General features: G+C 39.0%; 1 protein-coding gene across 5 annotated transcripts in view; it reads right to left on the bottom strand.

Annotated features, from left to right (window-relative positions):
- Positions 1-3,609, bottom strand: part of tenm2a (teneurin transmembrane protein 2a) — a 309,718-nt gene extending 306,109 nt beyond the window's left edge. For all 5 annotated transcript variants that reach the window (XM_016291960.1, XM_016291962.1, XM_016291965.1 and 2 more), the window contains exon 1: positions 3,263-3,609. The gene's annotated coding sequence lies outside the window, so the exon portion shown is untranslated. The remainder of the gene's footprint in view (positions 1-3,262) is intronic.
- Between the last annotated feature and the right edge of the window lie 3,729 nt (positions 3,610-7,338).

Below are 7,338 nucleotides of genomic sequence, written 5' to 3'. Positions count from 1 at the left end.
ATATATATATATATATATATATATATATATTCTAAATATGTTCATTATTAGCTATTTGTCAGTTTTTAAATGTTAAACAACTTGCAAATTTGCAATGCAAAACTGGTGAGACTCTTGCAGGAGCATGATTTAACAAAATATGGCATTTTGTCATCATTTTCTCACCCTCGTGTCACCACAAACTTGTGAAATGTAAATTAAGATATTTCTGTTCTCAAAATGTTTGTCCATAAAACAGAAATCAATAGTAACCAATACCGTTTCTTCAAAATATTCTCTTTTTTGTTCCACAGAAGAAACGAAGTTGTACAAAGTTCGCTCAAAGTGATTTAGATTTTCCATTGTGTACATTGGTGTTCTGATTTGATCTGAGGTGGCCTTGAAGCTTTAAGAACCATTCACCTAGAAGAAGGAAGATGAGTCTAAAGCATATATTTAAACAAGTTGGACATTTGTTGCTGTTTGTTAACATGTCTTTACATTAAGAGTGAAAAACGACAGTCTTACGAAGCAAGGCTTCAGGGTACAGGGGGATGTAAACAGAAGGAGTTTACATTCAGCAAAGGTGCTCAGCAGAGCCGGGTTGAGTCGAGCATCTGCTCTCATTTTGGAGTTCGTAGAGAGCCGTGCTGCTTGCGGCCCAAAGAAGGCAACGAGCCAGTGTGTGAGCTTAAGGGGGTTAAGGCCACACACAAACGCACACACACACACACAGTAACTGAGAGAGAGAGTGAGCACTGCAAAGTGTGATCGGCTCTTCACTGCTTGCTCTGCCATGTTAGCTGGAGTTACACTGTGCCAACTGGGCCAGGATGAGGGATTGTGTATGACATGCACGGCTGTCCGGCGTTTAGCCGTTCAGAGTATGTGTGTGTGCTGAGAGTTATCTACACATACACTGCTTACATCTAAATATTCTGTCGGCTTTCACACACACCAGGTACCAAGAGGCTGATAACGATGTCTGGCAGGTGCCAACTGGATAGTGGGATAATCGGTCCAATCTTCATCCCCTTGAAACTGCGTGTGGGTTTTAGGAAGGAAGGCACAAATACGCAGTTGGCCAGATTGTTAGTCTGTATCTGTGAAAACTGAAGAAGATTTGACTCATTCTGTTCAAACATCACATATTCTCACTTCCTCGCCCTCAGCTGATCTCTACTTGGTGTCCAGTTGATTTTGAGCTCTAATTGAGAGATACGGTACATGAGAGTGGGATCAGGCGGAGGGAAGGATCGGGGAGAGATAGCGCGAGCGGATGAAAGCCAGTGGCCCAGCAGGGAGCTTCCATCTCTTTATCTTTTCTATCTATGTTCTGACTGCCTCATTCATATCGAAGTGCAGCAATATCAATAAGTACATGAACTCACCTACTTTGAACTCATCACATTGTAAGGGGCATTCAGCCAACGCTAAGATAGTATAACATGAGATGATAACAGCTATGATTCTTAATCGTTCAGTAAAGTCATTCCACTTTCTTCTGAGACAGCTAAAAGGAAAGAACTTGAGCAAGCGTTTTGGGGGAGAGAATGAGAGGGTTCTTTAAACCTCGTAGTTGGACATTCGGTACTTAAAGAGATTCAAAAATTTAAATCCTGTCATCATTTTCTCATCCTCATGTCATTCCAATTCTGTATGGATTTCTTTGCTCTGTGAAGCACAAAAGAAGATATTTTGAAATATGTTGGTAATCAAAAAGTTTTGGGTACTATTGAATTGTTTGTCCATAAAATGGAATTCAATGGGAACTGAACAATTTTTGGTTACCAGTATTCTTCAAAATATCTTATTTTACATTCCACAGAAGAAAGAAAGTCATACAAGTTTAAATCAAAATTAAATCAATTTGAATTTGTAAGTGGACGATCCCTTTCCCATTCCCACCACCAGTCGTAGCAGGTTTGCTTCATGTTATAAACGTTAAATCAGCCGTTATTCCACAATATTAAACATTCTGAAGGAAAATAGGTGTTAAACAAATTGCACCTGTGCATAATGCATTACTTTAAAGATAAATGAAAAGAATCAATGCTTGCTCTTTGCCATCACATCCATCTATCTAAAGTGCACAAATACAGGGTATTCTAGATTCAAATACATAATTGTCACTGCAAAACGTGCCACATAGATTGGAAACAGCTCATTGTTGGATTAACTTGTCCATTAGACACAAGCCTTCCATTTAACCATGAAAAACCACTATCTTGGTATCTATAGCACTTACACAAAAACACGCAACATGGCTCATAGCTTCTCCACCATTTTTAACCAAATCATTTATCAGAAATGAATCATCTGACATCCAAACTTCTTTCATGTATTCTCATGCATGATTTATGGAAAGCTCAGACAGTAAATAACAACGCATACTGTATGTTGGTCTGTTCCTCACATGCACATGAAATATAGTTCAGGTGGACTTTTAAGATACGTTTGCATCTTTTTTTGAGGTTTGTCAGTCACCATCCATTGTTCTTACACTCTTCAGAATATGTTAACCAGCAGAGAAAAGTCGTACAGGTTTGGAGCAGCATGAGTTGTGAATAAATGATGACAGAATTTTCATTTTTGGATGAACTATCCCTTTAAGTGCATAGCAGCAAAATAGTCAACCTAAGAGAGCCAAAACACTGAATATTCTGCTGTAAATTGAGTCAATAGCACACTGCTTTCCCTGCTGAAACACTATGTAGTGCTCTGTGCCTTCTCTGACCTTAACAGAGCATAATACACTAATTGCGGCTACACCATTAGCCATTTCTGGCATGTTCTGCAACTGCTGATGATGCATGACCTTATGCGTCGCTGTCAATAGCCGGAAGGGAAATAGGTGCAGAGGGTCCGATTCACCAAGAGCGCGCTCTCATAGATGGACAGTGCCGGAATGCCGTCTCCTTAAACCAGACCGTCAGGGACTGTAAAGCCTGTTTCTCAACAATCTAGCTTTCAAACCCACAAAACTGCAAAGCGGACGCGAGAGACAATTGCAAACTAGAAAAAAAAAGTGTCCGGCGCGTCCTTTTGGCGTTCCGCTCAAGCGCCAGAAATAATAAGGATGATGAAACCAGCGAGAGAGATCCACATTACCACGACTAAGATCACACGGCAGGGTCAGTTTAATCAAAAGGGTTTGTCAGTGAAGCGACATGGTTGTTTAGTTGCATTTTCAGCATTCATACAAGTGTAGAAAAACAGCCGGGGACATAGACGCGTGCTGGCAAAAGAGCGCAGAGCTTGACATATAAATGTAAGATCTTACCTGCGCTGAACAGCCTGTTCATTTCCCGAAGGAAACTTTTATTTCCCTCGGGGAGCACCTTCCAAACGCGACGTCGATACTTTTCTTAAGATAACTGTCAATTCCTTTAAATATATAGCATCGCACGTGAAAGCAACGGATAGCGGATAAAATGCCGAACGCAGAGAGATAATAAGCACTGAATGGAGAGTCAGTTAGACGATGACCGTCCGTAGGGATCCCGCTGTCTTAAAATGCGCACACGGCGAAACACGGTAAGATCGCGAGTCTCTACAACCTTCTGCATTGATTAAGCGAAATAGAGGCGCGCGCGAGGGAGATCGGACGCTACCATTCACGCTGAGGGACAACTGACCGACGCCTCAAGCATCTGTCCGAGCGGATAAACATTAGAGCTGATGGGACTTATGAGCCTTCGAATCGCATTAAACCTAAGAGAATGATTCAACTGTAATTTCCGTAAGGAGCACTGTATATGCTCGCTCCTCAGGTACATGCCCTGCATGCGGGTGCACCTGCTTGAGATGTGAGGAGAATGAAAATTAGCTCTCTCTTTTTTTCTTTTGGAGTGTGAAAAGCATCTGTAATACCATATTCAGAATTATTTGGATTCAGTTATTCATGCAAGGCATAACGCAGTTTACAGTGAGCTTATCATTATCTCACACACACAAAAAAAAACAAACAAAAAAAAAACGAGAAAGGGTGATCATCTGGCTGTACATTATCCATAAGCAAACAAATGCAAATGAAATATTGGTCTGAAGTGAAATCTGTCTTCGGTGTTCTTGTATAGACCAAGAAAGGATGAGAGGTTATACAGACTTACCATGGACAACAACCATTATTCAAAGCCACATATGACCAATCAGAATCAAATATTAGTGAATTCAGGTCAAATATATTCTCTTTTTTGCTATTAGGATGACTGAGGGATAAAAATCATTTTAAAAATGCCCATTTCAGTGGCGTAACTTTTTTTGAAAAGTGGTGGGGACACCGCGCAACACGTTTTGCTAGTTTTTTATTTAATAATCTAATTTACTTGGGGACTGGGTTTAGAGTTGGACAAACTCGAGTCGAAAATTTTTGCTTTTCAAAAATACATCGATGTACCAGGGGCGGCGCCAGAGAATTTTGAACGCAGGTGCTGAGGGGGTGCTAGATCACTGACAGAGGGAGCTGGGCAAATTCAGGGCTCCAGACTCATTCTTCCCACTGGTCGCTCTTTTGCGATTAACTTTCTCAGTTGGTTGCACCAGCACCTTTTTTTTTGCCTTACAACATGCTGTTAATCAATGCACGCTGATGAACTTTTATCGTAGTTTATACACTCTTAAAAATAAAGGTGCTTCAAAAGGTTCTTCACAGCGATGCCATAGAAGAACCATTTTTGGTTCCACAAAGAACCGTTCAGACAAAGGTTCTTTAAAGAACCATCTCTTTCTCACCTTTTAGTAATCTGAAGAACCTTATTTTGCCACAAAGAACCTTTTGTGAAACAGAAAGGTTCTTCAGATGTTAAAGGTTCTTTATGGAACCATTTAGACAAAAAGGTTCTTCTATGGCATCGTGAAGCACCTTTATTTTTAAGAGTGTAGTTATAAACGAAAGTAGTTAACATTCAACCCGTTCTTTTTTATCAGTAGTATTATTTGTGATTTGAATTTTGTGAATGGGAGTTCCTCTTTTGACATGTTATAAGCTTGGCTTCGGATGCTTTCACTTTCGATTTAACGATCTTGTCAGGTTTTTACAATGAAATATAATTAATCGTGAAGCACCTTTATTTTTAAGAGTGTAGTTATAAACGAAAGTAGTTAACATTCAACCCGTTCTTTTTTATCAGTAGTATTATTTGTGATTTGAATTTTGTGAATGGGAGTTCCTCTTTTGACATGTTATAAGCTTGGCTTCGGATGCTTTCACTTTCGTTCATTATTTAATTATTCATTATTTAAAATGAAAATGCACAACAACAATAAAACAGTATTCAATGACAAACTAGCTGGACTTGTCCCACCCGTCCCACCCGCAAATTACGCCTTTACAGAGAGGCGTGTAATAATTTAATAATACAGCATTTCAAATCTATTAATTTTTACTGTTTCTGATCCCATACTGGCCTATTCACTTCATGCTTATAATTACTGAATAAAAAAAAAAAATGGGGAAAAATGCGGGGGAATAAAATCATGATTTCTCTTCTCTGTCTCTATTAGCAGCAATTCTGAATAAACACTATTAACCAAATGCACCATAATCCCAAGACTTAAACTTGTATCATTTGCAGCCTTCTTCAGCAATGTCAAGGCCAAATTGAGTTTATGGAGGTTTTTCACCTGTTGAAGTGAGTTGTGTGAAAGTCCTTTCACTAAAGTCTTTTTAGCACAAGTCAGTCATGATCAATAATTTCCACCTCATACCTGACATGTAATTTTAGGAGGGTACAGTATGTCACAAATGGGGAGAGGGTGTATTGCTCTGCACACAAACAAGGTGACTGAAATTTGGTCTTTCAGTCCCACAAATTTGACACTCTGATTAGCGCATTTATGCACCTGCAATGACATTACTTTGAATAGGCACGAGAACAGGGCAGAATGAAAATGGGATGCAATTACAGCCCATAACCAGGGAGTCATTGTTGAGCGTTTCTGCGTTATTCAATGCCAAACGAAGATCTACTGCATATTTCCCTATAGGCTGGGAACATTACAGCTCGATTATTTGAGAACACCTTGTTAAAAAAAAAACCCATGACTGCTCTTTGAAATGTGCATTTCATACATTTCTTACACTCTACGGGTGATTGTCTGATTTGGTTATGACACAGCGTGTGTTCCGTCTTGAGATTTGTTTGGAGACAAAGATGGGGAGGCATTCAGTTTTGTCCATGTTGGCTTGTGCTCCCCACCTGCAACTAGAAAGATAGAGGCCAGTGAGAGGGAAACTGTTTTGTACCAAGCTGTGATTCTCAATGAGGTTATTCTCTCTGCTACAAACCAACACTGCTCAGCATGGAGTTGTTTTCCTTGTCCCACAACCAAGATCAGTCGGCTTTAATCCATGGTTCAGTCGGTATTCGTCTCAAAGATACAATTTCAGCATTGCCACAATACTGACCATTTGTCCTCACACAAACCCACCTTTAGCTTTTGTTACAAACTGTTGATTTGCCTGTGATTCAGAGAAAGTAAAAGAGTGGAAGTAAAAGAGAGAGCGAGGCATGAGTTAGTGTGAAGGTGCCAGCTGGCACTTGCACAGTCTAAAGAAGCAGATCCACTCAATTCTCACTCAATAGCGCAGAGAATATGGAATATATGGATTTGTATATACTACAAAAAAGCTGTTCTTTTAACTTTTCATTCATAAAAGAATCCTGAAAAACATATCAGAGGTTAAAAAAATTAAGCAGCACACCTCTTTCCAACACTGATAATAAATTGGCATATTAGAATGATTTCTGAACACTCTAAAAAATGCTGGGTTAAATATAATAGGGACAAACCCAGCAATTGGGTTGTTTTGACCCAGCGGTGGAGTTACTACCCAGAAGGTTGGGTCAAAACAGCCCAATTGCTGGGTTTTTCCCTATTTTACCCAGTACTGGGTTGAATTTAACCCAGCATTTTTTAGAGTGAAGGATCATTTGATACTTTAGATTGGAGGTGGCTGAAAAATGGCTCATGAAAATGTAGCTTTGCATCACAGGACTAAATTATTAAAGTATATTATAACAGAAAAATGTTATCTTAAATTGCGATAATATTTCACAGTATTACTGTTTTTTTCTGTATTTTTTTATCAAATAAATGCAGCCTTGATGAGCATAAGAAATGTCTTTAAAAACATAAAAAATGTTACTGATCTCAAATCTTTGAAAGACACTGTATATATATAACTCGTCAAAAAAAAGCTTTACAGATCTTTATTAGAAAGTGTTTAAACAATGTTTTCCATGCTTCTTCGATGAATTAAAAATTTTATTGCACATGCACCTTTGGAAAAGTTTGCAAGTTTACAGGCAGTATAAAATAGAGCCTGACCGATATATTATTTAGCCGATATTATCG

Source organism: Sinocyclocheilus grahami, unplaced genomic scaffold, assembly GCF_001515645.1.
Source record: "Sinocyclocheilus grahami isolate Dianchi unplaced genomic scaffold, SAMN03320097.WGS_v1.1 scaffold279.1, whole genome shotgun sequence".
Taxonomy (NCBI): domain Eukaryota; kingdom Metazoa; phylum Chordata; class Actinopteri; order Cypriniformes; family Cyprinidae; genus Sinocyclocheilus; species Sinocyclocheilus grahami.
Note: the sequence above shows the minus strand (reverse complement) of the source record. Positions and strands in the feature narration are given on the sequence as shown.